The following is a 20,000-nucleotide window of genomic DNA, read 5'->3' on the forward strand; positions in this document are numbered from 1 at the left end:
AGCAGTGTCATGAAGTGACTGACATGTCATGGTGGCACCTCAATGTTACTATACATGTCATGGTGGCACCTCCACGTTACTATACATGTCATGGTGGCACCTCCACGTTACTATACATGTCATGGTTGTACCTCCATGTTACTATACATGTCATGGTGGCACCTCCATGTTACTATACATGTCATGGTGGCACCTCCACGTTACTATACATGTCATGGTGGCACCTCCACGTTACTATACATGTCATGGTGCCACCTCCACGTTACTATACATGTCATGGTGGTACCTCCACGTTACTATACATGTCATGGTGGTACCTCCACGTTACTATACATGTCATGGTGGCACCTCCATGTTACTATACATGTCATGGTGGCACCTCCATGTTACTATACATGTCATGGTGGCACCTCCACGTTACTATACATGTCATGGTGGCACCTCCACGTTACTATACATGTCATGGTGGTACCTCCACGTTACTATACATGTCATGGTGGTACCTCCATGTTACTATACATGTCATGGTGGCACCTCCACGTTACTATACATGTCATGGTGGCACCTCCACGTTACTATACATGTCATGGTGGTACCTCCACGTTACTGTACATGTCATGGTGGCACCTCCACGTTACTATACATGTCATGGTGGCACCTCCACGTTACTATACATGTCATGGTGGCACCTCCACGTTACTATACATGACATGGTGGTACCTCCACGTTACTATATATGTCATGGTGGTACCTCCATGTTACTATACATGTCATGGTGGCACCTCCACGTTACTATACATGTCATGGTGGTACCTCCATGTTACTATACATGTCATGGTGGTACCTCCATGTTACTATACATGTCATGGTGGCACCTCCACGTTACTATACATGTCATGGTGGTACCTCCACGTTACTATACATGTCATGCTGGCACCTCCACGTTACTATACATGTCATGGTGGCACCTCCACGTTACTATACATGTCATGGTGGCACCTCCACGTTACTATACATGTCATGGTGGTACCTCCACGTTACTATATATGTCATGGTGGTACCTCCATGTTACTATACATGTCATGGTGGCACCTCCACGTTACTATACATGTCATGGTGGTACCTCCATGTTACTATACATGTCATGGTGGTACCTCAATGTTACTATACATGTCATGGTGGCACCTCCACGTTACTATACATGTCATGGTGGCACCTCCATGTTACTATACATGTCATATTGGCAGCTCCAAGTTATTATACATGTCATGGTGGCACCTCCATGTTACTATACATGTCATGGTTGCACCTCTATGCTACTATACATGTCATGGTGGTACCTTCTTGTTACTATACATGTCATGGTGGCACCTCCATGTTACTATACATGTCATGGTGGTACCTCCGTGTTACTATACATGTCATGGTGGTACCTCCATGTTACTATACATGTCATGGTGGCACCTCCATGTTACTATACATGTCATGGTGGTACCTCCATGTTACTATACATGTCATGGTGGTACCTCCATGTTACTATACATGTCATGGTGGTACCTCCATGTTACTATACATGTCATGGTGGCACCTCCATGTTACTATACATGTCATGGTGGTACCTCCATGTTACTATACATGTCATGGTGGCACCTCCACGTTACTATACATGTCATGGTGGCACCTCCACGTTACTATACATGTCATGGTGGCACCTCCACGTTACTATACATGTCATGGTGGCACCTCCACGTTACTATACATGTCATGGTGGCACCTCCACGTTACTATACATGTCATGGTGGCACATCCACGTTACTATACATGTCATGGTGGCACCTCCATGTTACTATTCATGTCATGGTGGCAGCTTCACGTTACTATACATGTCATGGTGGCACCTCCACGTTATTATACATGTCATGCTGGTACCTCCACGTTACTATACATGTCATGGTGGTAGCTCCACGTTACTATATATGTCATGGTGGTACCTCCATGTTACTATACATGTCATGGTGGCACCTCCACGTTACTATACATGTCATGGTGGTACCTCCACGTTACTATTCATGTCATGGTGGTACCTCCACGTTACTATATATGTCATGGTGGTACCTCAATGTTACTATACATGTCATGATGGTACCTCCACGTTACTATACATGTCATGGTGGCACCTCCATGTTACTATACATGTCATGGTGGCAGCTCCATATTACTATACATGTCATGGTGGCACCTCCATGTTACTATACATGTCATGGTGGCACCTCCATGTTACTATACATGTCATGGTGGCACCTCCATGTTACTATACATGTCATGGTGGCACCTCCATGTTACTATACATGTCATGGTGGCACCTCCATGTTACTATACATGTCATGGTTGAACCTCCACGTTACTATACATGTCATGGTGGTACCTCCACGTTACTATACATATCATGGTGGCACCTCCATGTTACTATTCATGTCATGACGGCACCTCCATGTTACTATATATGTCATGGTGGTACCTCCATGTTACTATATATGTCATGGAGGTACCTCCACGTTACTATACATGTCATGGTGGTACTTCCATGTTACTATGCATGTCATGGTGGTACCTCCATGTTACTATACATGTCATGGTGGTACCTCCACGTTACTATACACGTCATGGTGGTACCTCCATGTTACTATACATGTTATGGTGATACCTCCATGTTACTATACATGTCATGGTGGTACCTCCACGTTACTATACATGTCATGGTGGTACATCCATGTTACTATACATGTCATGGTGGCACCTCCATGTTATTATACATGTCATGGTGGTACCTCCATGTTACTATACATGTCATGGTGGCACCTCCATGTTACTATACATGTCATGGTGCACCTCCATGTTACTATACATGTCATGGTGGAACCTCCAAGTTACTATACATGTCATGGTGGTACCTCCACGTTACTATATATGTCATGGTGGTACCTCCATGTTACTATACATGTTATGGTGGTACCTCCACGTTACTATACATGTCATGGTGATACCTCCACGTTACTATATATGTCATGGTGGTACCTCCACTTTACTGTACATGTCATGGTGGTACCTCCATGTTATTATACATGTCATGGTGGTACCTCCACGTTACTATACATGTCATGGTGGTACCTCCATGTTACTATACATGTCAAGGTGGCACCTCCATGTTACTATACATGTCATGGTGGCACCTCCATGCTACTATACATGTCATGGTGGCACCTCCATGTTACTATACATGTCATGGTGGCACCTCCATGTTACTATACATGTCATGGTGGCACCTCCATGTTACTATACATGTCATGGTGGCACCTCCATGTTACTATACATGTCATGGTTGCACCTCCATGTTACTATACATGTCATGGTGGCACCTCCATGTTACTATACATGTCATGGTGGCACCTCCACTTTACTATACATGTCATGGTGGTACCTCCACGTTACTATACATGTCATGGTGGTACCTCCACGTTACTATACATGTCATGGTGGCACCTCCATGTTACTATTCATGTCATGATGGCACCTCCATGTTACTATATATGTCATGGTGGTACCTCCATGTTACTATATATGTCATGGAGGTACCTCCACGTTATTATACATGTCATGGTGGTACCTCCATGTTACTATGCATGTCATGGTGGTACCTCCATGTTACTATACATGTCATGGTGGTACCTCCACGTTACTATACACGTCATGGTGGTACCTCCATGTTACTATACATGTTATGGTGATACCTCTATGTTACTATACATGTCATGGTGGTACCTCCACGTTACTATACATGTCATGGTACCTCCATGTTACTATACATGTCATGGTGGCACTTCCATGTTACTATACATGTCATGGTGGTACCTCCATGTTACTATACATGTCATGGTGGCACTTCCATGTTACTATACATGTCATGGTGCACCTCCATGTTACTATACATCTCATGGTGGTACCTCCACGTTACTATATATGTCGTTGTGGTACCTCCATGTTACTATACATGTTATGGTGGTACCTCCACGTTACTATACATGTCATGGTGATACCTCCACGTTACTATATATGTCATGGTGGTACCTCCACTTTACTATACTTGTCATGGTGGTACCTCCATGTTATTATACATGTCAGGGTGGTACCTCCACGTTACTATACATGTCATGGTGGTACCTCCATGTTACTATACATGTCAAGGTGGTACCTCCACGTTACTATATATGTCATGGTGGTACCTCCACGTTACTATATATGTCATGGTGGTACCTCCACGTTACTATACATGTCATTGTGGTACCTCCATGTTACTATATATGTCATGGTGGTACCTCCACGTTACTATACATTTCATGGTGGTACCTCCACGTTACTATATATGTCATGGTGGTACCTCCACGTTACTATACATGTCATGGTGGTACCTCCATGTTATTATACATGCCATGGAGGTACCTTCACGTTACTATACATGTCATGGTGGTACCTCCATGTTACTATACATGTCATGGTGGTACCTCCACGTTACTATATATGTCATGGTGGTACGTCCATGTTACTATACATGTCATGGTGGTACCTCCACGTTACTATACATGTCATGGTGGCACCTCCATGTTACTATATATGTTATGGTGGTACCTCCACGTTACTATACATATCATGGTGGTACCTCCACGTTACTGTACATGTCATGGTGGTACCTCCACGTTACTATATATGTCATAGTGGTACCTCCACGTTACCATATATGTCATGGTGGTACCTCCACGTTACTCTACATGTCATGATGGCACCTCCATGTTACTATACATGTCATGGTGGCACCTCCCTGTTACTATACATGTCATGGTGGTACCTCCACGTTACTATACATGTCATGGTGGTACCTCCACGTTACTATACATGTCATGGTGGTACCTCCACGTTACTATACATGTCATGATGGTACCTCCATGTTACTATACATGTCATGGTGGTACCTCCACGTTACTATATATGTCATGGTGGTACCTCCATGTTACTATACATGTCATGGTGGCACCTCCATGTTACTATACATGTCATGGTGGCACCTCCATGTTACTATACATGTCATGGTGGCACCTCCACGTTACTATACATGTCATGGTGGTACCTCCACGTTACTATACATGTCATGGTGGTACCTCCACGTTACTATACATGTCATGGTGGTACCCCCACGTTACTGTACATGTCATGGTGGTACCTCCACGTTACTATACATGTCATGGTGGTACCTCCACGTTACTATACATGTCATGGTGGTACCTCCACGTTACTATACATGTCATGGTGGTACCTCCGCGTTACTATACATGTCATGGTGGTATCTCCACGTTACTATACATGTCATGGTGGTACCTCCACGTTACTATACATGTCATGGTGGCACCTCCATGTTACTATACATGTCATGGTGGCACCTCCATGTTACTATACATGTCATGGTGGCACCTCCACGTTACTATACATGTCATGGTGGTACCTCCACGTTACTATACATGTCATGGTGGTACCTCCACGTTACTATACATGTCATGGTGGTACCTCCACGTTACTATACATGTCATGGTGGTACCTCCACGTTACTATACATGTCATGGTGGTACCTCCACGTTACTATACACGGCATAACTCATATCCATCGTTGAATATGCAATGTAACTATGGAACGCATAGCTGATGATCATACCAAGAAGCTGGAAAAAATGCGAAGGTTTACAACTAGATTAGTCCATGAGTTAATGGGTATAACGATTAAGAAAATGCTAAAGGAGCTAAACCCTAATCATTAGAGAAGAAAAGCCAGGCGTGATATAGTAACAATGTACAGAATACAGACAGGAACTGAGAGGGTGGACAGTATGCGTGCGTTCCAGAGGCGGGAATCAAGAAAACAAGGGCACAACTGGAAGTTAGAATTACATATGAGTTACAGAGATTTTAGGAAGCACTTGTTTAGTCGTGGAGAAATCAGGGAGATGTAGAGGCAAGGCAGGATGTTTATCAAGTTGTAAGAAGAGGTATTAAAGACATAGGTATCCAAGATAAAGGCGGAGAGAGTCCTATTGGGGAGTAAATGAGAACATTGTACGCCATGGTTCACCTCACACTGTACTCCAAGTTTCACCTCACACTGCACTCCATGGTTCACCTCACACTGCACTTTGTGGTTCACCTCACACTACACTCCATGTTTCACCTCACACTGCACTCCATGGTTCACCTCACACTGCACTCCATGGTTCACCTCACACTGCACTCAATGGTTCACCTCACACTGCACTCCATGGTTCACCTCACACTATACTCCATGGTTTGCCTCACACTGTACTCCATGGTTCACCTCACACTGTATTCCATGGTTCATCTCACACTGCACTCCATGGTTCACCTCACACTGTACTCCATGGTTCATCTCACACTGTACTCCATGGTTCACCTCACACTGTACTCAGTGCTTTACCTCACACTGTACTCCATGGTACACCTCACACTGTACTCCATGGTTCACTTCACACTGTGCTCCATGGTTCACCTCACACTGTACTCCATGTTTCACCTCACACTGTACTCCATGGTTCACCTCACACTGTACTCCATGGTTCACCTCACACTGTACTCCATGGTTCACCTCACACTGTACTCAGTGCTTCACCTCACAATGTACTCCATGTTTCACCTCACACTGTACTCCATGGTTCACCTCGCACTGTACTCCATGGTTCACCTCGCACTGTACTCCATGGTTCACCTCACACTGTACTCCATGGTTCACCTCACACTGTGTCCCATGGTTCACCTCACACTGCACTCCTTGGTTCACCTCACACTGTACTCCATGGGTCACCTCACACTGTACTCCATGGTTCACTTTACGATGTACCTCATGGTTCACTTCACACTGTACTCCATGGTTCACCTCACACTGTACTCCATGGTTCACCTCACACTGTACTCCATGGTTCATCTCACACTGTACTCCATGGTTCACCTCACACTGCACTCCATGGTTCACCTCACACTGTACCCCATGGTTCACCTCACAATGTAATCCATGGTTCACCTTACACTGTATTGCATGGTTCGCCTCACACTGTACTCCATGGATCACCTCACACTGTAGTCAATGGTTCGCCTTATGTACATATATATACATATATACATATATATATATATATATATATATATATATATATATATATATATATATATATATATATATATATATATATATATATATATATATATATATATATATATATATTTATATATATATATATATATATATATATATATATATATATACATATATATATATATATATATATATATATATATATATATATATATATATATATATATATATATATATATATATATGTGTTAAGTGAATGAATAGGAGCCTTTGAACCAAGTGAGAGAGTAATTGTGGTAGGGGACCTGAATGCTAAAGTAGGAGAAACTTTTAGAGAGGGTGTGGTAGGTAAGTTTGGGGTGCCAGGTGTAAATGATAATGGGAGCCCTTTGATTGAACTTTGTATAGAAAGGGGTTTAGTTATAGGTAATACATATTTTAAGAAAAAGAGGATAAATAAGTATACAAGATATGATGTAGGGCGAAATGACAGTAGTTTGTTGGATTATGTATTGGTAGATAAAAGACTGTTAAGTAGACTTCAGGATGTACATGTTTATAGAGGGGCCACAGATATATCAGATCACTTTCTAGTTGTAGCTACACTGAGAGTAAAAGGTAGATGGGATACAAGGAGAATAGAAGCATCAGGGAAGAGAGAGGTGAAGGTTTATAAACTAAAAGAGGAGGCAGTTAGGGTAAGATATAAACAGCTATTGGAGGATAGATGGGCTAATGAGAGCATAGGCAATGGGGTCGAAGAGGTGTGGGGTAGGTTTAAAAATGTAGTGTTAGAGTGTTCAGCAGAAGTTTGTGGTTACAGGAAAGTGGGTGCGGGAGGGAAGAGGAGCGATTGGTGGAATGATGATGTGAAGAGAGTAGTAAGGGAGAAAAAGTTAATATATGAGAAGTTTTTACAAAGTAGAAGTGATGCAAGGAGGGAAGAGTATATGGAGAAAAAGAGAGAGGTTAAGAGAGTGGTGAAGCAATGTAAAAAGAGAGCAAATGAGAGAGTGGGTGAGATGTTATCAACAAATTTTGTTGAAAATAAGAAAAAGTTTTGGAGTGAGATTAACAAGTTAAGAAAGCCCAGAGAACAAATGGATTTGTCAGTTAAAAATAGGAGAGGAGAGTTATTAAATGGAGAGTTAGAGGTATTGGGAAGATGGAGGGAATATTTTGAGGAATTGTTAAATGTTGATGAAGATAGGGAAGCTGTGATTTCGTGTATAGGGCAAGGAGGAACAACATCTTGTAGGAGTGAGGAAGAGCCAGAAGTGAGTGCGGGGGAAGTTCGTGAGGCAGTATGTAAAATGAAAGGGGGTAAGGCAGCCGGGATTGATGGGATAAAGATAGAAATGTTAAAAGCAGGTGGGGATATAGTTTTGGAGTGGTTGGTGCAATTATTTAATAAATGTATGGAAGAGGGAAAGGTACCTAGGGATTGGTAGAGAGTATGCATAGTTCCTTTGTATAAAGGCAAAGGGGATAAAAGAGAGTGCAAAAATTATAGGGGGATAAGTCTGTTGAGTATACCTGGCAAAGTGTATGGTAGAGTTATTATTGAAAGAATTAAGAGTAAGACGGAGAATAGGATAGCAGATGAACAAGGAGGCTTTAGGAAAGGTAGGGGGTGTGTGGACCAGGTGTTTACAGTGAAACATATAAGTGAACAGTATTTAGATAAGGCTAAAGAGGTCTTTGTGGCATTTATGGATTTGGAAAAGGCGTATGACAGGGTGGATAGGGGGGCAATGTGGCAGATGTTGCAGGTGTATGGTGTAGGAGGTAGGTTACTGAAAGCAGTGAAGAGTTTTTACGAGGATAGTGAGGCTCAAGTTAGAGTATGTAGGAAAGAGGGAAATTATTTCCCAGTAAAAGTAGGCCTTAGACAAGGATGTGTGATGTCACCGTGGTTGTTTAATATATTTATAGATGGGGTTGCAAGAGAAGTAAATGCGAGGGTCTTGGCAAGAGGCGTGGAGTTAAAAGATAAAGAATCACACATAAAGTGGGAGTTGTCACAGTTGCTCTTTGCTGATGACACTGTGCTCTTGGGAGATTCTGAAAAGAAGTTGCAGAGATTGGTGGATGAATTTGGTAGGGTGTGCAAAAGAAGAAAATTGAAAGTGAATACAGGAAAGAGTAAGGTTATGAGGATAACAAGAAGATTAGGTGATGAAAGATTGGATATCAGATTGGAGGGAGAGAGTATGGAGGAGGTGAATATATTCAGATATTTGTGAGTGGACATGTCAGCGGATGGGTCTATGAAAGATGAGGTGAATCATAGAATTGATGAGGGGAAAAGGGTGAGTGGTGTACTTAGGAGTCTGTGGAGACATAGAACTTTGTCCTTGGAGGCAAAGAGGGGAATGTATGAGAGTATAGTTTTACCAACGCTCTTATATGGGTGTGGAGCATGGGTGATGAATGTTGCAGCGAGGAGAAGGCTGGAGGCAGTGGAGATGTCATGTCTGAGAGCAATGTGTGGTGTGAATATAATGCAGAGAATTCGTAGTTTGGAAGTTAGGAGGAGGTGCGGGATTACCAAAACTGTTGTCCAGAGGGCTGAGGAAGGGTTGTTGAGGTGGTTCGGACATGTGGAGAGAATGGAGCGAAACAGAATAACTTCAAGAGTGTATCAGTCTGTAGTGGAATGATGGCGGGGTAGGGGTCGGCCTAGGAAAGGTTGGAGGGAGGGGGTAAAGGAGGTTTTGTGTGCGAGGGGCTTGGACTTCCAGCAGGCATGCGTGAGCGTGTTTGGTAGGAGTGAATGGAGACAAATGGTTTTTAATACTTGACGTGCTGTTGGAGTGTGAGCAAAGTAACATTTATGAAGGGGTTCAGGGAAACCGGCAGGCCGGACTTGAGTCCTGGAGATGGGAAGTACAGTGTCTGCACTCTGAAGGAGGGGTGTTAATGTTGCAGTTTAAAAACTGTAGTGTAAAGCACCCTTCTGGCAAGACAGTGATGGAGTGAATGATGGTGAAAGTTTTTTCTTTTTCGGGCCACCCTGCCTTGGTGGGAATCGGCCAGTCTGATAATAAATATATATATATATATATATATATATATATATATATATATATATATATATATATATATATATATATATATATATATATATATATATATATATATATATATATATATATATATATATATATATATATATATATGTGCAATAAAATCACAGTAAACAGGTGATTTCAGAATATGCAAAACAACCACTCTGAAAGAATAGTGAAATTCCAAGCGCTTTCGTGACTACTCACATTATCAAGGAACGATATAGTTCCTTGATAATGTGAGTAGTCACGAAAGCGCTTGGAATTTCTCTATTCTTTCAGAGTGGTTGTTTTGCATATACATATATATATATATATATATATATATATATATATATATATATATATATATATATATATATATATATATATATATATATATATATATATATATATATATACCATTTATATATATTTATATTTCAACAAGTCGGCCGTCTCCCACCGAGGCAGGGAGAACCAAAAAGAAAGAAAATCCCCAAAAAGAAAATACTTTCATCATCATTCAACACTTTCACCACACTCGCACATTATCACTGTTTTTGCAGAGGTGCTCAGAATACAACACCTTAGAAGTATATACGTATAAAGATACACAACATATCCCTCCAAACTGTCAATATACCGAACCCCTCCTTTGAAGTGCAGGCATTGTACTTCTCATTTCCAGGAGTCAAGTCTGGCTATATAAAAATAACCGGTTTCCCTGAATCCCTCCATTAAATATTACCCTGTTCACACTCCAACAGCTCGTCAGGTCCCAAATACCATTCATCTCCATTCACTCCAGTCTAACACACTCAGGCACCCTTGCTGGAAGTCCACTCCTCTCGCCCACGAAGCCTCCTTTACCCCCCTCCCTCCAACCTTTTCGAGGACGACCCCTAGCCCGCCTTCTTTCCCCTACAGATTTATACGCTATCCATGCCATTCCACTTTGATTCATTCTCTCTAAATGACCAAACCACTTCAACAACCCCTCTTCAGCCCTCTGACTAATACTTTTGTTAACTCCACACCTTCTAATTTCCACACTCCGAATTTTCTGCATAATATTTACACCACACATTGCCCTTAGACATGACATCTCCACTGCCTCCAACCGTCTCCTCGCTGCAGCATTTACAACCCAAGCTTCACACCCATATAAGAGTGTTGATACCACTATACTTTCATACATTCCCTTCCTTGCCTCCATAAATAACATTTTTTGCCTCAACATATACCTCAGTGCACCACTCACCTTTTTTCCTTCATCAATTCTATGATTAACCTCATCCTTCATAAATCCATCCACTGACATGTCAACTCCCAAATATCTGAAAATATTCACTTCTTTCACACTCCTCCTCTCCAATTTGATATCCAATTTTTCTTTATCTAAATCATTTGATACCCTCATCACCTTACTCTTTTCTATGTTCACTTTCAACTTTCTGCCTTTACACACTCTCCCAAACTCGTCCACAAACCTTTGCAATTTTTCTTTAGAATCTCCCATAAGCACAGTATCATCAGCAAAAAGTAACTGTGTCACTTCCCATTTTGTATTTAATTCCCCATAATTTAATCCCACCCCTCTCCCGAACAGCCCCATCTTTAAATATATTAAACAACCATGGTGACATTACACATCCCTGTCTAAGACCTACTTTTACCTGGAAGTAGTCTCCCTCTCTTCCACACACCCTAACCTGAGCCTCACTATCCTTATAAAAACTCTTAACAGCATTTAGTAACTTATGACCTATTCCATATACTTGCAATATCTGCCTCATTGCTCCCCTAACCACTCTATCTATCATAAGCCTTTTCTAAATCCATAAATACAATAAAAATTTCCCTACCTTTATCTAAATACTGTTCACATATATGCTTCAATATAAACACTTGATCTACACATCCCCTACTCACTCTAAAACCTCCTTGCTCATCTGGATTCCTGCATTCTGTCTTTTCCTTGTACACTCAGTAAACTAATTCCTCTATAATTTTCACAAACTCTTTCGTCCCCCTTCCCTTTATATAAAGGGACCATACATGCTCTCTGTGAATCCCTAGGTACCTTCCCCTCTTTCATATATTTATTAAACAAAAATACCAACCCCTCCAACACTATATCCCCCCCCCCCCCTGCTTTTAACATTTATGTCATGATCCCGTCAGTTTCAGTCTCTTTACCCCCTTTCATTCTATGTAATGCCTCACATACCTCCCCCACACTCACACCCTGCTCTTCTTCACTCCTAAAAGATGGTATACCTCCCTGGCGAATGTATGAAATTACCGCCTCCCTCTCTTCGTCAACATTTAAAAGTCCCTCAAAATATTCCCGCCATCTATCCAATACCTCCATCTCCCCATCTACTAACTCCCCTACTCTGTTTTTAACTGACAAATCCATTCGTTCCCTAGGCTTTCTAAACTTGCTTAATTAACTCCAATTTTTTTTCTTTTCATTAAAATTTCTTGACAGTGCCTCTCCCACTCTATTGCCTGATCTCCTTTTGCACTCTCTCACCACTCTCTTCACCTTTCTTTTACTCTCCATATACTCTGCTCTTCTTGTAACACTTCTGCTTTGTAAAACCTTTCATGAGCTACCTTTTTCTCTTTTATCACACCCTTTACTTCATCATTCCATCATTCACTCTTCTTTCCTCCTGCCCCCACCCTCTATAACCACAAACTTCTTCCCCACATTCTAATACTGCATTTTGAAAACTATTCCAACCCTCTTCAACCCCCCCCCCCCACTACTCATACTTGCACTAGCCCACCTTTCTGCCACTAGTTGCTTATATCTTACCCGAACTTCCTCCCTTAGTTTATACATATTCACCTCTCTCTTATTTCTTGTTGCCATTTTCGTCTTGTCCCATCTACCTCTTACTCTAACTGTAGCTACAACTAAATAATGATCCGATATATAAGTTGCCCCTCTATAAACATGTATATCCTGGAGCCTACCCATCAACCTTATATCCACCAATACATAATCCAACAAACTACTTTCATTACGTACTATATCATACCTTGTATATTTATTTATCCTCTTTTTCATAAAATATGTTTTACTTATTACCAAACCTCTTTCTACACATAGCTAATTTAAAAGCTCCCCATTTTCATTTACCCCTGGCACCTCAAATTTACCTACAACTCCCTCCACAACATTTTTACCCACTTTAGCATTGAAATCCCCAACCACAAGTACTCTCACACTTGGTTCAAAACTCCCCACGCATTCACTCAACATTTCCCCAAATCTCTCTCTCTCCTCTATACTTCTCTCTTCTCGAGGTGCACATACGTTTACTATATCCCACTTTTCACATCCAACCTTTATTTTACTCCACATAATCCTTGAATTAATACATTTATACTCCCTCTTTACGTGCCATAGCTTATCCTTGCTACTCCTTCTTTAGCTCTAACTCTTTTTGAAACCCCTGACATAATCTCATTTATTTCTCTCTACTGAAACTCTCCCATCATCTTCAATCATCTCTTTCTTATCATTCGCACAACATCCACGCACATTCAGACTTCCCACTTTGACAATTTTCTTCTTTAATCATTACAGGAAAAGGGGTTACTAGCCCATTGTTTCCGGCATTTTAGTTGACTTTTACAACACCCATGGCTTACGGTGGAAAGATTCTTATTCCACTTCCCCATGCATGTAAAAGGAAAAGTAATAAGAACAAGAACTATTAAGATAAAATCAAAGAAAACTCAGATGAGTGTGTTTAAATAAACGTGTACATGTATGTGTAGTGTGACCTATGTGTAAGTAGAATTAGCAAGACGTACCTGTAATCTTGCATATTTATGAGACAGACAAAAGACACCAGCAATCCTACCATCATGTAAAACAATTACAGGCTTTCGTTTTACGCTCACTTGATAGGACGGTAGTACCTCCCTGGGTGGTTGCTCTCTACCAACCTACTACTAATATATACATAATAGGATTTAAACCTGCACACTCTGCATAAAAATATATAGTACTTTGGTAGCTCTGCCAGGGCGGAGATAAACAAAAGGATGGACGAGGTGGCGCGAACCTCAGTCCATAAATTGAGAGTCCGATGAGGTCTACAAACTGATTGTTGTCGACCTCCGTTCACCCTTTTGTTTATTCACTGACAGTTCTTTATTACAACTTAATTTGAGTTCAGTAGTGCTATGGCCTTGAGGGAGACAAGAGTAGATCTTCTAAAGCTTCTGGGTTAAAGAGAGGAATTAGCTTGTTAACAGATGATGCCTCTGATGTACTATAGTATAGTAAGCACTAGTAGCTCCGATTCCTTCCTATAAAAAGACCAGTGATGGAGGCGGTAAAGCTTTGGGCTGTCAATTTATGGACCGCTGTTCGCGTCCCATGTCCATCCTTCTGTTTAACTGACATATATGCTGTAGTGTACTTATTAATTGAGACAGTGATGAAATAAGACATTTATTAGGAAAATTAATGTTTATTTGAAAAATACAAGGCAATGATATGACAGATAATTGATTAAGAAAGAGATATGAGTATCCTTTGCGTTTATAAGCATTGCTACACACTTTGTCATAGAATCAACCAATGGTGAACATATTTTGGCAAGGTCTTCATGGTGGTACCAAATCGTAATAACAGCAGCATTTAGCTTCTCCATGGTTGAACAGTCCTTTTATGTGATCCTGCTTTGATTATTGCCTATAGATTCTCAATTGGGTTGAGGTCATGAAAGTTTCCAGGCCAATTTAGAACGCTTAATCCACTCTCTTCAAAGAATGTCAGCATTTTTCTGGAAGTGTGACATGGTGCAAGATCCTGCTGGAAAATACCTTCTCGATCAGGAAAGTCTCACGAGTTGCCAGGATTACCTTTTATTTGTCACTGCTCATCGTTCCCTCAACAATAACAAATCGTCCAGGAACCTTTAGCAGTAAAACTACCCCAAAACATATTTAGTGGGAGTTTTGTCACTTGTTGAATATGTCCATCCTGAAGAAGTTCTCCTTTGCTCGTCTTACTACCACTGATTTGTAACCATGTGCTTCAAAATGTGCCACGTCTGAAAATATAACTTTTTTCCATTCATCTGTCGTCCATCCCTTATGATAAGAGTGCCCACTGCAGCAGTTTCTTTTTTCTTCATAGCATCAGTCAATAACTGTTTCTTTACCAGCTTGCTGGCAGTTCTGCCAACTTCAAGGACCCTTCGTCCAACAGTTGAAGAATCAACATTTACGATATAAGAAGCCAAATCTCTCTCTAGATCTTTCCTGGTTTTCGCAGGATCCTTCATACTATTTATTATGATAACCTTGTCATTGTGAGGTGTTGCGTTTTTTTTCAACATCTTCCTCGATGCAGCATCCCACAATCACTAGTGTCATCAGCTCTCTTCACAATCCAACCAACATTTGATTTTGCTAGGCTCAAATTTTTAGCGATGTGTCTGATACTGAAATGATGATTTTTTTTCGAAGAGCTGCAATACTTGCATGCAGTAATCTTGAATTGAAGGGGAGAATTTGGGGAAACCACAAACACTTACAGAGCACGCCTGCTTGCAGAAATAACCTTACAGAACAACAGCTGTTGTAGCACTGACGAGAGTAGCAGGGTAACAAAGCTGGATGGTTGCTAGAAATTGGTAGCAAACTCTTCTGAAAAGAAAACCCAATTACATTAATTAAGCTGGAGACAGACATATTATGAGATAATCACAAAATTTACTCCTGTCTTATTTAATTTGCGTACTACTGTTTATATATATATATATATATATATATATATATATATATATATATATATATATATATATATATATGTGTGTGTGTGTGTGTGTGTGTGTGTGTGTGTGTGTGTGTGTGTGTGTGTGTGTGTGTGTGTGTGTGTGTGTGTGTGTGTGTGTGTGTGTGTGTGTGTGTGTGTGTGTGTGTGTGTGTGTATGCATGCATAATATCCAGCCTTGTTAGTGATGGTAGATTAATTATATTTTTAACACTAGTCGTTGGTCACCAAGGCAGGGTGACCCAAGGAAAAAAAGCAAACTCACTCTCTGGCTCCTTAGCAATGACATCACGATCCAATGATCCACCGAAAAGCAACAACCTCACCGACTCTCAGAACTCACACCACCGTTAGAATGACCCGAATGGATATTTAACTTATTGGCTGCCATTTGGAGTGTCAAACGAAGAGCACACAACAGGCCGTCATCCATTCTCCTCTAACGACACCAGCGCGGGTGTGGCAGAAATTGATTCAGTGTGAATATTTGTACTTTCTAGAAGGATTTAATTAATATATTATGACTGAGATAAATAGTGAAGGATAATTAAGCGTTGTGCATGGACGTCCCCCACCTTCTCACCGACCATAGCTTCTGGTACGATTTCATTAAGACCGAGTTGAAACAGATACGAGAGAGAGAGAGAGAGAGAGAGAGAGAGAGAGAGAGAGAGAGAGAGAGAGAGAGTATGTGTGTTACCCGTCAAGGGCATTACTACCTGCCCTGAGCAGCATACAAAAGCACCCGGCAGTTAGTCCAGGGATGAGTGCACTCTGAGGTACAACACGGGAAAGTTTGGATAGCGGGGATGACCTCCGGGATCTTGCTCCATCACTTCCACTTCCAAGTTAAGAAATCATGGGAAAGAGGAGAGAGAGATGTGAGCGAATTATGAAGTTTTGACCTTTCCCTCAAACAACCTCTCTCTCTCTCTCTCTCTCTCTCTCTCTCCTACTCCCTTTCCTGTTTCCCTTTTCTCCGTCTGTCGGTCATTCTTTTTTTTTCCTTTTCTTTTATTAACATAATGGTTTTGGAGGGATTGGCTATGAGTTCCCATCTTTATTTACCAGGTAACAGCTGTTACCTTTGTCAGTTCATTTGAAAACATTTTGATTATTATGAGACATCTGTGGGCCAGTGATGAAATAAAGTCAGTTTGGTCAACTGACTTCATTTCATCGATGTTATAATACTAAGAGAAAATGTTCCAGACTCGAGTCATTCTATTAGTATATGATCTCAGAGTATAGCCATGTGTGGTATCTTAACAACATTGGTCTCTACATAATAGTAAGGTCACCCACATCCCTGCGGTGTTGAAGACTCTGCTAAAATAATAAATCTGTTCAGGCCGGGTCCAGACGAGAGATGAGTCATCTCCTGTTCTCAGTTCTGTCAAGAAGTCGTAGGTGAGACGGGGGGTGACAGGCAATTTGAGAAATTAGAGCATTTTCAAGGTGTGAGAGTGCTGCTTGTGCCTTGGTCATTGTCTTACAACCTCTATTGTTGAGTAGATGCGAGATATATTATACTTATGTACTGTAAGCTTTTTGGCCGCTTTGTTTGCGATATTCACTACTTGGACCTTCAGAGTCAGTTTGGAATCAAATTTTACTCCAAGCGTTCGAACACTTTTCCAGTCATTTTAACTACTGCTCCAGCATTACCATTACGGCCCCCAGCTGATATAGCTGTAAGCCTGTGATTGATGCAATTGAGAGCAGGTGGTATTTCCACCCTTGGATAAGTAAATGTTAGAGTTCAGTATTCTGCATTTGTATGTAATTCTGGAGTGAGTTGAAGAAGGTAACTTTAGTATACATTCCATTACTATGGCCCAAGAACACTTCCCTGTGGAACACTGGCATTAGTATAGTGTCAAGTTGACGTTCTCTCATTAAGAACTACTCTTTGAGATCAGTCTGGAAGGAGGCATAGTGTAGAATCAGCAACTTCTAGTGCTAGCAGTTTTGCAAAGAGTCCCTGGTGCCATACTCTGTCGAGAGCACCAGCTATATCCAGTGCTGCTACACAGCTGATCTTGGATTCATCTAGTGACTGATGCCACATAGTGGAGACGTTTAACAGCAGATCTACAGCAGAGTGAATTTTTCTTATGCCATACCGAGGTTCACAAACGAGTGAGTGATACCAGATAAACTCTATCATCTGCCGTGAGATTATTGTGTCAAGAATCTTGCCAGTGATTAACAGAATTGACACTAGTCTGTAGTTGCTTATTTCCGCTCTGCTCATCTTTTTTTCTGAACATGGATTACAATTGACTCTTTCCAGATATACTTCCAGATATACTTCATCCTGCCTTATTGTCACCTCTGCCAACTTTCACACAGTTCCTGGAGCCAGCACAGGAATTTCTATTGCTGGATTAGGAAGATGCATCTTGGCAGCAAAGTGTTCAGAAAAGAGGTCAACTTTTCCCTGACTGAGAGTAGAAGTTTTCCAATCGTTCCGATTTAGAGGTGGAATAATTTCATCAGGTGAATAATCTTGTTGGTCCTTGAACAAAGACCACTACGTTTTGGGGCGCATTACCTAATGTCGGTGTTCTTTTGGTGTCAGCCTCCCATCTAGATATGACCCACTTTTGGACTTCTTACATTTACTAACAGGCTTTCCTGTTATAGATAGTGGGATGCCTCTTATACTTTCTCCGAGCTTTGTACTTAGCAGTAGTGGCCTCTCAGCAACGAAAGCTGAACCAAAACTGATCTGCTGTTGACCGATATATTTGTATTGGAGATTAAGGATATGTTCAGTGAAGGTATTCACTTAATTAATAACGTAACCTTAGAAAAGAGCTTTCCAATCTGAGGCGGCGAGCTCTGAGAAGATAGCCAGCTAGTATTTCTTTTTCCACAGCCAAGTTATGTGAGTAAGTTTTTCTTCTCATTTTCTTGGAATCATTAGCGTCGTAAAGAGTGCCAAGTGGTCAGATGATTCAACATAGACAAGGGGTTGACAAGTAACTATGTCTTCAGATAGATCACTCATTACTGGTTCAAGGGAGGAGCAAGAGGCGTGAGTAGAGAAATCAACACTGTTTCTCGTGACAAACAATGCAAGATCTTTAAAATCTCTTTGTATAAAATGGCTGCTGAGGTCACCAACGATTATGAAATGTTGCCTTTTGTGTTGAAGCAGAAAGGGGTCCACATTTTCCGTTGGGAAATTGATGGGGTCTGTTTACTGCCATTGGAAACTGTACACTGCACATGCTAGTAGGGAGGCACTAGTGTTTATGCAGAGGTTGAAGAACATCCTTTCCAAGTGATTAGAGATAGCAATGTCAGTGGGCTGGCCATATACACATTTAAAAAAGCATACGCAAATGCCTCCTCATTGTCCATTCCCGTCTCTTCTCATCCATTATGTGTAACCAACAATTCTAGCAAGTCCTGTCATCCAAAAAAGTCTCAACAACAGCATTCATGTCATGAAAAGTGTTCACGAAATTGTGCATGAACTCCCTGACAATGGTAATGAAGCTTCTGGTGTTTTCAGGCAGGATGCTGATAGACTGACTTCTCATGTTTATGTTAAGAGCAAGACAGGTAAGACGTAGGGACGTAGCTTTATGGTCTAAGGAGATGATGATCTTGTCTGTAAAGTTTCTTTTTGTAATGACAATGATTTTTTTATGCCTCCTTTTGTGGCTGTAGTTGCGCCTGGCAGACAGTTGTCAGGGGTTTGCCCTCACCCCTCTAGTGTTAGCGGTAGCACTGTCTAGGTGCCTGAAAGGGTGGTCTCCTATTTTCTGTACCCCGTGTGTTTCTCTGCTGATTCAGCAGCTGATTTCTCTGTAAGTTTTGCTGCTGGTAAGACTGATGGTTATATACTTGGAGGGAAATTTCCTGGGACTGTGTTGGCAAGTTTTGAGACTGCTCTGGGTGGCTACCTCTTTCTCTTCCA

Source organism: Cherax quadricarinatus, chromosome 22 (genome assembly GCF_038502225.1).
Source record: "Cherax quadricarinatus isolate ZL_2023a chromosome 22, ASM3850222v1, whole genome shotgun sequence".
Taxonomy (NCBI): Eukaryota; Metazoa; Arthropoda; class Malacostraca; order Decapoda; family Parastacidae; genus Cherax; species Cherax quadricarinatus.